This window comes from Nothoprocta perdicaria, unplaced genomic scaffold, assembly GCF_003342845.1.
Source record: "Nothoprocta perdicaria isolate Ctin4 unplaced genomic scaffold, notPer1 scaffold_66, whole genome shotgun sequence".
Lineage (NCBI taxonomy): Eukaryota > Metazoa > Chordata > Aves > Tinamiformes > Tinamidae > Nothoprocta > Nothoprocta perdicaria.
Genome location: NW_020455932.1, coordinates 761,593 through 774,250, shown reverse-complemented (window position 1 = coordinate 774,250; position 12,658 = coordinate 761,593). Strand labels below are relative to the sequence as shown.

General features: G+C 44.8%; 1 long non-coding RNA gene across 1 annotated transcript; it reads right to left on the bottom strand.

Annotated features, from left to right (window-relative positions):
- Window positions 1-331: 331 nt before the first annotated feature.
- On the bottom strand, window positions 332-12,450 carry LOC112956730. The gene is made up of 3 exons (XR_003251093.1): window positions 12,403-12,450; window positions 11,219-11,306; window positions 332-424 (listed from the first exon to the last, which is right to left on the bottom strand). It is a non-coding gene; the product is annotated as an uncharacterized LOC112956730 (long non-coding RNA).
- Window positions 12,451-12,658: the final 208 nt, after the last annotated feature.

Genomic DNA, 12,658 nt, shown 5'->3' with positions numbered 1-12,658 from the left:
TATTTAATGGGTCGCAAAATATAATTACACATGGGCATACATTGTTATGCATGTTCCTGAAGAAGTCCCTCAGGAACCTTGGCCCTCTTTGGCTTAATATATTGCTAGTGAGTCAACAACCAAGTTCCAAGACCTCATTCTGTAAATAACGAGAGCAGCGCTCACTGCCAGAATCACCCGGACCCCTTGGCGAGCCAGCACCCAATGTTGTAACACAACATACACCTTTCAGGACATACAGAGGATCTCCCTTGGGAAAGCAGTCACTGGGAAGAGATGACACGGCTGATGGTGAAAGAAGTCAACTGAACGCAAGTTCACACCCTGTTTGTTGTGTCACATCTCCAAGTGACACAGCAAGTACGGTTTTGTTGACTAGCACTCGAGAATGCTGTTGACGCATAGTAGAGCGCTCAGAAAAGACCTGCAAGACAGACAAGGACCATGTTTCGTAAGGGAAGATTCCAAAGGCTTATCAGAGCTTAGATTTTTAAGCTAAGGGCTGATTTGTACACTTTTGACAGTGGATGTATGAAAAAAAACAGACTCTACTACAGTTATCTCTATGACAAAGCTGTAAAAGAGCTGCTACAAGCCAGAACATAAAACATTTATTAATAATGAGGGCAATTAGCTGATACTTAGCTACCTCCTCAATAATTAAGTCAAAATTAGCTATTCTTCATAAATTGTGTAGCTCAAACAGGAACCAACTTCTATGAGGTCTATAGCCATAACAGAAGAGATAAATAGTCAAAATAATCATTTCCTCCAGGGAGCCAAATCAGCTCAAGCAGCAATATTCACACATGTGTCCTGTACCTCATTTTATGAATTCCACACGTTCACCAGCATCACTATAAAGGACATTAAAAATAAAGCCTTTGCAAGTGAGGTACGTGCCTTGCAGTAGAGGATCCATTTGAATGCAACTAACTCACGTTTTCCTGGCATTCTTAAGCTGCGTGAATTGCTATCAGCAGCTCCTTTTGTTGAATTACAGCCTAGTTGTGGAATCAGGAAACATGTGTTTTCTGCTCTGAGGGGAAGAGAATGTAAAGGGAGCGATCGGCACATCCTGTCAGAGTGCAGGCATCCAACATGAGTTCACAGGCAGGTCTAAAAGCATTGGAGCAAAAGGCAGGTTGGCTTAGAGAGCTGTCGGGAACCGCCATCCCACCAACACCTTCAAAAAACCCAAAACAAGCAAACAAACAAAACAAAAACAAACAAAAACCCACCCCATGCACCACCACACACACACACACACACACACACACACACACACACAGGAGTTAAGGGCATTTGGGAAGCACTGGTAGGAATAACCAGCCGCCAGTGTTGTTCCTAAGCACAGTCGAGTTTCCAGCTCACTGGAAAAAAATAGGTATGAGTGTCTCCTGACAGCATGTGGTGCTTGTGATGGCAGCTAGTTCAGCTGCATTATCTTTTCCATAATCATGGGGCTGGAAAGGCCTTCCAGATCTCCACTTTCTAAAAGGAGTTTCTCCTCCCCAGAGCTCCAATCTGGATATTATCTTAATACTGCCCTGTTCTGAAGATTAGCAATTTTTATCTTGTTTCCAGTTAAGTTCATTTCTGGCCCCTTTATGCCCTTTTGCTCTCTCAGCTCTGTTATTCCTTCTTTTAAGTACATTTCTCTTCTACTGTTCACACCTTTAAGGCATCCACAGAAAAAAAATCTCTCACCAGACAAAATCATCTCCTCTTCTCTTCAAAACAGGCTTCTAAGATGACTGGGGAAGGGATAACCTTCTCCAGCATTTGTACCAGAACTAGGAACCTCATGCAGAGCAGTAGATGAGATTTTATCCACATTTTGTGCAATATATTAGCACTCAGTCTTTCCCGATCACTAAAATGACAATTTTTTTTTGTATGACAGGTTATAATTATTCTTTGATTACTCCACAACCAATCACACTTAAATACTCTGTACAGCAGAAATCCTTATTGTCAGGTAGGCTTTACCTTGCAAGAATCATATTTAAAACATATAGCATTGTGTGTTGGTTCAAGGCATGTTTTGATGAAAAAGCTGATACGTACTTGGGACTATCTGACCCTATGTTTAGTACCATTTCCTCTCCAGCCTGGAAAGCTGGTCTTCACATGACAGTTTCCAGGAATATGCCCCCTTCTTGATAAGACTACAAAGATTTTATGCAGATACAATTCTAATAAGAGCTTCTAGCAGCAACCCAGCAGAAGCCTTTATCCTTGCTGTCTCTTTCTAGTTCCTTATAGCACATCTTGTTATCAACACAGGACCAAGGGAAACAGTTGCCTTGCTTGGAATTTTCTAGATAACACAGAAGGATTTCAGAGAGGAGATTTACACATAAGTTTCAAGGAAGATAAAGATGTTTAAAACCTCAGCATGAAGTTGACTCTGTTCTAGAAACAGCATCTAGTCAAGCACCTGCCATTAACTCTCTTTGCATGTGCTTTAAAGTGGGCCACAGGCATCAGCTAGAAGTAGATCAGAAAAAGCAGGGAAAGTTTATGATCACTGCTGATCCTATCAGGAAAGCATTTTCCATCATTATGGAAAACAGGCTCAGTGATGCCCCTGCCTCATCTGGTTTTGCTTATGGAAGCAAAACCAAGGCCTTGCAAATGTTGTTGTTGAAAAACTACCAGCTGTCCCTTGCTAAAGGAGAAACCACAACTCGTGAAGGACTTCACAGTTCAACAACACACAAGCCACAGCTCTTTTCGCACCACAAAGAGGATTTGACCCTCCATGCCACATGAATGCACTGTGGTTCCCCCGCCCCTTCCCCCTGCCCCCACAAAATATTTTTAGCATTTGTGTTTTCCTTAATTTGGGGCAGACTGAACTCCCTGAGGGTCGGCTGGTGAAATACGACGGACTGTCACATCTGAGCACCCTGGGAATAGCACTACCCTCCTCCACATCCAACCCATGAAGTGCAGCATGCCCCAAAAGCAGCATCCTTATGTAATTGACCTGTCAAAAGGCCACTTTTCTTCCTAGTCCTTGGAAATCTCCACACATTTAAACCTGACACTTGACTTGAATCACACAGCTAGGAGCCGGTTTGTTTTTTTTCCACAGCTATCACAGAGGATGAGGAAAAACTAGTTCTACAGGAGGCAGAAACCCCAGCTGACTTCAGGCCATAAGAATGCCCTGTCCCATCTAACTAGGTGTGGTTTTGGCACAGCTTCGGGAAAGAATGCCAGATAAATAAATGCAATTCTGACAGACTCCATTGCTGGCCCTGGACAAGTCGGATCCCCTTCTTCATTCCTCCAGCTGGCATCATCAAGGAAACGGAAGGTGTCCTTAGTGAGACGAGCGCGTCTGAGCAGTCACACTGCAGAGCGGGGCCTGTCCCTTATCTTACACTGCAGCGTGTGCCTGGGGCACCACAGAGTTGTGACCTGCTCTATGGAGAGCTCCTGCTTCAAAGCATTATCACCGAGCCCAAGCAGATGGTCGTCTTTGGACTTGCTGCTAGATCGTTTTATAGCTGCAGATTTACTTGCAGAGGTGGAAGGGAGAGAGTAGTAGTCAGAAGTTTTAGACAAGGTGTTTGAATATAAGGTGATTGTTGAGGGAAACTGCAGAGGCACCTCACTAAGCTACCAACAAAGCAGTGGTCTCTCAGGAAATTAATTGCACCAGTTAGTGCAGAGCCGTGAGGGAGAACTGCCCTCCCCATGGGAGGCGCAGGGAGAGGGGCAGCATCCCACCCAGCAGGCACTGCCAGGATAACAAGCTCAGAAGCACTGCCGTCCTTAGGACAGTTCTACCTTACTGAGTAATCTGACAGCACCTCCCGTTTCTTGGAATTGCCTGTTAAGGCCTCCTCCTAGTTTGCTGTGCTGAGCCCCTAACTGAGAGTTCACCATCATCCTGAAAACAAGGACACCGCACCAGGTCCTTGCTCTCCTTGGTAACTCTCCTCTCCACTCTCCTACTTTGCACAAGAATTCCCTTCCATTCTCTAATGACAGCAGGACTGCAACCAAGCCTATGAAGTACTTATCATTTCTATAGCATCTGCCATCAGAGACTTGCAATTTACTGCTGTATTTTTCTGGCAGTTTGGCTAAATCTTCCTTGAAGCAGATGGAAAATGAGCTGTACTAACACTGAAGCTGGGGGGTTCAATCCTTCACACAAGCCTAATGCTCCTCTGAGTAGCAATCTCTTTACTCGATATGGAAAATGCACGTGCCATGGTTACCACAAACAGCCTGTGCTCCAGCCTTGCACAGCAAGGCACAAGACCCTGCTCACAAGTGCTCCCAGGCAGTTTAGGAAGGGGCCTGTTGCTGCCACCAGCTGCAACAGAGCAGGGCTGAGAGTTACAGCAAAGGAGCAGCTCTGAGCAAAAATGCGAAGCATTTTCCTCCACCCGCAGGGGACAGGTGGCAATGCCACTGCCGTGAAGTGGCCTGGGAGGGAAGCCTTGATAACTGCAGTCAGTCTTGTGAGAACAAGGAAATACCCTGTTTCTGGCAGGGTAGCATGAGCAGATGCATTAGAATTCCCTAATCCTCAGCACACATGACTGACCATCAAATCCCCCTTCTGATTCCACTTCACCTTCCATTTCCCAGCCCCTACCGTGCTGTCAGGGCTCATGCCCTGTGTGTATGCCCAGGCCCTGCACTTGCTCAGCCTTGGGGCCTGCAGCAGATGCAGAGCACACCTATACAGGGAAGGTTTCTCTGGCTGCAGCTGCACGGTACCCCATTCGAATATGCTCTGCCTGCAACATAAGTAGCTTTTCCTGAAACTAATTCAAGTTTCTTGTAAAAAGCAACACAACAAGGAGTAAAGAGGAAGACGCAGAATCTTAAAAACATTCACCTGGTGAAGGCCGTTGTTACACCAGCCCCATCACAGCAATCTGAATGCATACCTTGGTGCATGCAGACATTCCCACATAGATTAGCTTCCCAAGGCTAGTATCCTGCAATACCCTACACCCACCAACACTTCTGCGGCCATCCCAGCCAGGCAGGCACGTGGAATACCTCTCACTTGCATTTGAGCCTCTACATTTGTCTCCAGGAATGATGGTGGGACAATCCTCTGTCACAATTAGCACCTTAACTCATCTTTGAAACAGGCTAAGGCAAGATCTGTTCTTATTCTCCCCTTCCCTCCAGCCTCAGCCTCTGAAGGAGCAGGTGGAGGCGACAAGCTGTTGTTCTGCAGGAGCAAGTGGGACAAGGCATTGCCCAAGCTGGGTGGCCCTGAGAGGCCCCACTAGGATGTCTGCTCCTTTGGAGGACAGGCAGCACCCTCTCCTGGCCCCAATCCATCACCTTCAGCAGTCCTGTGGACAGCACGGTATGAGGTCCAGCTCTCTTAGTCCCAACTTTCTACCATATAGCACCAAATCTTACAAGTACAGATAGACTTCTGTGTCTGTAACTATCCAGCATGCTCGTGACTGCCTCTCACCTCTGTCCCCCAGCCTTCATGCTGGAGCTGAGCCTCTTTGGCAGGCCGGGTTAGTTCTAGCTCAGTACAAGTATTCTACAAGTATTTCTGGCTGTGAGGTAAGAGCCATAATGGATTATCTGCATTTTTATCATTCCCAGTGGATGGTGGGGCTCCGTCCTCCCTGCTCATCCAACCTCTCCTATGTATGGTGACAAAAGCCCCTGCCATACTGTGCTTGATGTGAATTAAGCAAGGGCAACATGCAGGAGAAAACCCTGCATGACAGATGGGACCCTGTGGCACAGAGGGATTAGGTGACTTGCCATGGGTCTCACTGGAAATCTGCAGCAAAGCCACGGAGTGGATAAAGATGGTAAATGCCAACAACACTTACGCTTTCCCCAGGAGACTGCCTGAAAAAAAAAAATCAATACCCTCAAAATTAACCTAGACAAGTATGGAGAAACGCCTTCCTTTCTCCAGCTCCATCCCTGCCTTCAGGGGGATGTTGATCTGGCTTCCCTGGCCATTCCTCCCCTGACCTCTAGTGGTTTAGGCTTTATCCAAAGCAGAAAATACACTGAGCCAAAATGAGCAGTGACTGTCCTAGTTCTGGGTCAACCGAATGCAGCCTTCGTCTAATTAAGAGAAGTATTTAAACAGAAACTGAATCCTAACAGTCATCAAATGACATTCTGAACTTGCAGAGTTCAAACTAGACAAGCCTGGTGTTTGTCCTATTTATAAGCCCGTTCATGTAGAACCAGAGAAGAATTTAAAGGAAGCAAGACTTGTTTTAGCCCTCCCTAAGCTCAAACACATGCAGATTTCTAAGCAATCAGCCTTTTCCCCTTGCAGGCTAAACATGGGGTGAGGAGTAGAACTTGGGAGGTGCTTTGAATTTACAAACCCAGATAATCAAGAGACATTAGGACTTGGGAAAACGTGTAAATCCTTCCAGTATCTCCCGAGGAGAAAGACAGGAAAAGAACATACCCTCCCTTCTACTGCTATACATATTTGCCACTGCAAGCAGAGCACAGGCAGAGGAAGAAATCTGACTCATCTGTCCAGATGCCCTGGAAGTGGTCAAAATATCCTAGTTCCCCATGCATGGGAAAGGCCCTTGGTCTGCAGGCCCTCAGGGAAGGGCTGTCATTGCTCTGCAAGGGATGAAATGCACACCTAGCCCTGCATGCTAAATAATTAACACTGAACATGTTTACAAATTGAATTTTCTTTCTGCTGTCTCCATTCATCTCACTCAGGGAAGATGAAGAACCTCAGGAGGCTCTTAAGTCCTCCAAGCCTCACCCCAGCAGCCGGCATGGCAAACGGTGGGGAAGCACCTTGCAGGAATATGGGAATTGTTCCCACCACTGCTGCGGCCCAAAGCTAGGCTATATTGTCCCTGTCAATATGGCAATCCAGGAACCTTCTTCGGGCACTAAACAGCCATGCCTCTGATGAAACACACCATTCCCTATACAGCATCCATGGAAGCCTCATTTCAGGATGAAGAACAATTTGCTCCTTAATTGGAGATAGCAAGCACATTATAGATGCTGCTATATGCCCCAGTTAGTGTAATTTCTGTCCTGGGAGTTTCCCATGTGCCTCCTGTGGTCATTTAGATGGACCAAGGTATAGTGAGCTGCCTCATCTAGATGAGCCTCCATTCACCTGCAGACAGCCTCTGAACTTCATCTTTCCTTAGGCCAGTGCCCAAATGAGAACTCTGACAGGTTTTGATAGCTGGAAACTATCAAAAAAAGTTTAGATATGACCCAGCTCTTCTGGTTTCTGATTTCCAGCACCGTACCAAACCAGAGTAGAATGAGTAGAATTCATTTTAAAAACTTATTAAGTTTGAGTGTTGATCTTATGCATTGTATTCAAATGAAAAGTGTTTTCCAGCCAAAAGAACAAAGGCAGCAAAATCCAAACTTGCATTTTACATGCTTAGTTCTGCATCCTAAGTAATTATCAATGAGCATATTTACAAATCAGGTGCACACTGCACCTTTAATTTATTATATTTTGGCAAGAACCAATTCCTAATTTCAATGACAATAATCTAAACAGTAATAATTCCAAGTCACCCAGTGGCTCATAACTTGTTATTGACTTAATCAGGATCTTAACAGCCTTCTTGTGCTGGGGATGCAGTAAAGAACAAGAGAAAGGTGGGAACAGGAACCCAGGGTAGCTATTTCATTGCTCCATGAGAACCCAAGCTGCTCTTCCCTGTCAGTTTAGACTCCAGGAAACTTCTTTCCTTCCTAGTATGTACTCTGGCATTCCAGCCATGGACCAGATTGTCTTCACAGCCCTTGCACTGGCTGCCTAAGACATCAGAAGAGCAGCAGGAGGCTTTGCAGACACTTGTCAGTACTGCTAAGAATACAACCATTTTGCAGGAATAAGGGTAGCCTCACAAATAGAAAAAGGGCAACAATTTCAGGTATATTTCTTCTGATCTATTCCTAGCATCACGCTATGTTCCTTAAAGGAAATGGAAATTATCTTTCACTATAAATTACATTTTTCAATATGAGAAAAAGAGATGTGTAGGAACTGATGCAGGGGTCATTCAGCTTGCTTTGAAGTAAAGTCACATACCTGCAGAACAGCCGAGCAGCATACAGATTTAGCTGGCATAATTCAACACCAGATAGGCAAAAAAACATCCGAGCTACAGGCACAGTAGTTGAGAACATGGAAGAATACAGCCTTTCTACAGATTTTTTTTTCTCCTGATTCTTAAGACAATTATTCTATTTCTGTTAGTCTTTCCTATTAGCCTGCCTTCATGTGGGACCATTCCCAGAAGAGACTTGATCCTTTCTACCACCCAATGTATACGGAAGTCTAAGAGCAAATTCATTCTGCTAGAAGCACAACGTGGAGACTGCCAGATCCTTGCAGGCCTTTCCAGCTGACTTTGTTCATCTCTGTCTTTATGCTCTTGCCATCTTGTTCCAGTCTTTTCCCCTGTTTCAGATAGATAAAAATTGCCAAGTGCCCATCCTCCTTAGCACCCCTCCCTGAGTCCTCAGGCATCACATGCAAGAATCCCCATAGCCCTTGTTCCCACACATCCTACTCCACTCTAGTTTCTTACTTTAGGCTCTGTGTTCCTTTTGGAGGGACACAAGTTACTCTTAGGGCTGGATAAGATTTAGGTACCTTTGGTCTTGTCTCCTTGTCTGCTCATTTTTGCCCAAGACCCAAAGCAGTTACAACTGCTTTGAGGCAGTTGTAACTAATTATAAATTTGGGTTAAAGTACCATCAGTTATTTATATGGCTCTTTACACTGCTCTGGCTTGCAAGAAGGACAGATATAAAAGTCACCACTCTGACAGCCACTCACTGCTTAGCAGCTGACATATGGACTGACTCCTTGAATCCCATCCCTTGACAGCAGGGCAGACAACTATGCATTAAACATTTAGTGCAGAAAGATCCAAAGTATTCACATCTCATCCTCTGCAAGGCAGTTCAAGTTTGACAGCAAAGCCACAGTTGCCACATGTCACGGAAAGAGCCACGAAGGGATCAGGACACTGCCAGGATCTTTGATCCATGCAGGGGTCCTGCTGGCTGAGAAATGCCCAACAGCCCTGGGCAGTTCCCATGCTAGAGGGGAGACAATAAAATCTCAATAACTCCAGCTAATCTGGCCAGCATGGAAGTTTCTTCCTGACCCAAAGTTTAACCTCTGATGTGTCAACCAGATGCATCATCCAGCATCTGTAGCATTTTTAATTGCAGTTCAGCAACAGTATAAAGCCCCTGCAAGAGGTGCAGGGCAACTTTATGAAATCACTGAATAACAGGACAGCCAAGGGCATCAGGGAGTTTTGCACACGGAGGTTGCTGTCCACCTGGATGCTGCTGGCAAGATAAGGCTCTCTAATGTGTACAGTTGGCACAGAGATAGTGAAGGAGGCTGTAAAACCAATGGCCAGAATAAGGAATGCCAAAGCAATTTCCTTCTCACTTTTCATACTCTTGGAGGGTCTTGTTCAGCTCCATTTTGATGTGATTGCTTTGGGATTTGATGCTAATAAGGAAGAATGTAATTGCAGTCTTGGTATTCCCTCTGAAATTATAAAGGATACATGTAAATAATTTGAAGGGAATAATCTTTTCCCTGCACGTTCCATAAAGGAAACCAATGGGGGAAGAACCATACACATGCAACGATGTCAGCAATACCCTCCAGAGAGGTGTTTACATTATATCAGCAGGCACTGCACTAGGTTGCATCCTCACCAACATTAATTCACAGGCAAGGCTGCCAGAGACTGGAATGATGCTGCTATTCACCTGTTACTTTGACTTAGCCTCCCTTACCCAGTAGGGTCCACTGGTTTCAGTTATCAACATACCTTGGGGAATCTTCAGGCAGGAAGCAGTTAAGGATAAAGCTATCCTTGATCAGCTTCAACTTTGTCACCAACAGCCATAGTTCACAACCCTTCCAAACAGTAGTAGAACTTCTTACGAGGAGATAGAGTGGTGTCTTCGTCAGATAAAATAAAACAAATAACCATACAGGAGATACCTAAGTAAATATTTTTACACCAGCAAGAGTGTCTGAGAGAAACCAGCTCTAGGGCACAGTTTCCTCCGTTGTAGGCCTGGTAGCCAATGCAGACCTACAGAGAGAGACTTGTCTAGCTCAAATTAGCACAGCAGAAAGGACATAGAGCAATGGGTAAAGCAAGCAAGGTGAAATAGCTCTGCCAGCTCCACTCCAGCACGAAGCAAGAGGAGAGCTGCCTGGCAGACCCTGTGCCGAATGTAGAGCATGGTCCCATGGTTAGCAGTAGATCTCTGTCTTAAAGGAAGCAGGGAGTCCATTGATAGCAAAACAGAAGAGGAAGCAGCATTTTGCCTTTAAAGCTAAGACAGCAACTATCCTCTTCTCTTAGACAAGCAGCACAGGGGCTAGGAAGTGTGCTGCTCACAGACACGTTACAGAGATTTACAGGAGACCAGTTGTGAGAGCTTATCAAGGCTTTTCTAAAATATATATGTGCGCTAAATAAAATATCAAGTCATATAAATAGCTCTGTCCCAAATTCATACCCCTCTGCCATCCTGGTTCACATCATCAGGGATGCCAAGCTCGCAGCCAAACTCACTAATGGCTCTATTGCCATCAGGGGCTCCAAGGGGAGCAAGGCAGCCCCGAAACCAGCCCCAAACTTTGCTTTAACCACATGTATAAACCTTCTGTTCAGTTGCTGAGCAGCCGATGCAGCCAAAGTTTTGCTGGCAGCTTCCAGGTCCGAAGGGAAGGTAGGAGTGTTACTATAGCACATCCTAGCCAGAGGAAAGTAAAAGGCATCATTCAAACTTCAGGAATTTGTTCAACGTCTTATATGCTAAAGTGAACTCAAACACTTGGTTATTGCACAACTCCTGGGCAAGGATGGCAAAAAACATTTCACCTTAAGAAACCTTGTTATCGCTAAAATCAGGGACACTAAGGATCTTCATAGAAGCACTTTTGCTGATGCTAAGTGTTTTGAGGATGGCATGCTCCTCCATGCCCATTAGGTCCAGTTGTAAGAGCATTTTATTTCTGTGCACTACTGGCCCCCAGCATCTGGGCTGAGACCACAGCCCACACTGCACTAGAAAAGTGCCTTGAGTTCATTAGTGCTCAGTCAAGTTAGGCTTTTAGCAGGTAATTTGGATTCAAATTCATCATCAGCTAAATATTTACTGCCCAATACATGGCTTAACTTACAGAGCTAAATTTCTGAAGCCATCGAGATGGGTGGCCAGCAGGGTCCATTAACAGCAGTAGCAGCACAAACTGCAGTACTGTGGAGCACCTAGCAAAAAAAAATAGCTTCAATTTACAGCACAACTGAACAAACTGGGAAATAAAATAGCCCCAAGTGTTGTCTGAGACAGTAAGCTCCTTTTAACAAGAAGATTAAGTGAAAAGCAAACAAGAATGTCTCTAGGAAGGTGCCAATCTCATTTTCCTAGAGACTTAAACCTATTAATACTAACCTATCATACTATATTTTATGCAAATCATTACCATAATCCTATGTGAATACAATTCTCCTTCAAGTATGTATCAACCTACTACATATGTGGATAGAAATAAGTGTCGCTGCAACTCATGCCATGCAGATACATATAGCATACTGTATCCCTGCATATGAGGGAATGTTACCAAAATATTTGTCTGCAATATTACCTAGGCCTTTATGAAATATTAAATCTGGAACACCTACAAAGTGAACATCTGAGGGGAGCACAGTCCCGTGCCAGCATGATAGTCTGAAGTTAAATGCCCATGCTATGTTGAAAACTTGGTGAAGTGAAAGGTCTGCTTTACACACAGGTAGAGCATCCCCCCATAAAAAAAATCCACTTTGAGACAATGTCAAATAAGTTTTATTGCCACTTTTCCACACTTTTTCAGTTCTCCGATTGTCACAGACCTCAGACAGCAACCACACTTGTCCACACCTCAAAGGCTGAGACAGGCATAAAATGCTAGTTCTGCTTATGCCTGCGCTATAGGATGTGTCCTCCATCAAAAGCCAACATTAAAGACCACCAGCGCTGCTCCCTTGCGTTGTGCACTCACAGCACATTACTGCACAGCGATACCCACACCGGGTCTGAGCGTGCCTGCATGCTCTCCTCAGCCAGAGGTGAGGGGATTTATCAGGGCTTTTCTTGGCAATGGAAGTTCTTAGATGAACTTACACCCTTCCATTAGCCTGTTTTGCTCACCTTCCACTGATCACAAAGCAGTAAGGGCGTTTCATCCCCAGAAAACCTCCTTTAATTACGTGGCTTCAGTCATCCAAGTTTAAAAGTGGAAAGCGCAAGCGTCACTTTTCTAAGATTGCCTTGTTTAGAACTATATACTGAATATCCTTACCAGCATAGAGAGAACAGCCTTACCATCATAGCTACTAATCAGAGGCCACTTCCATTGTGCTTTCTTCCAAGGACTTGAGCTGCAAAGAACAGGAAAACCATTCCAATACCTCAGTCTCCAGACAAGTTAGGGTCATCCAGCCCTGCAAAACAAGTCCTTCTGCCAATATCTAACGTTTAAGTTTGTCAAGCTGCAGCTATGGAAGAAAATAGCCCTCAGAATAAAGCATACCAACTAAAATCAGGTTCTGACTAGATGAGGTGCATATATATATACATG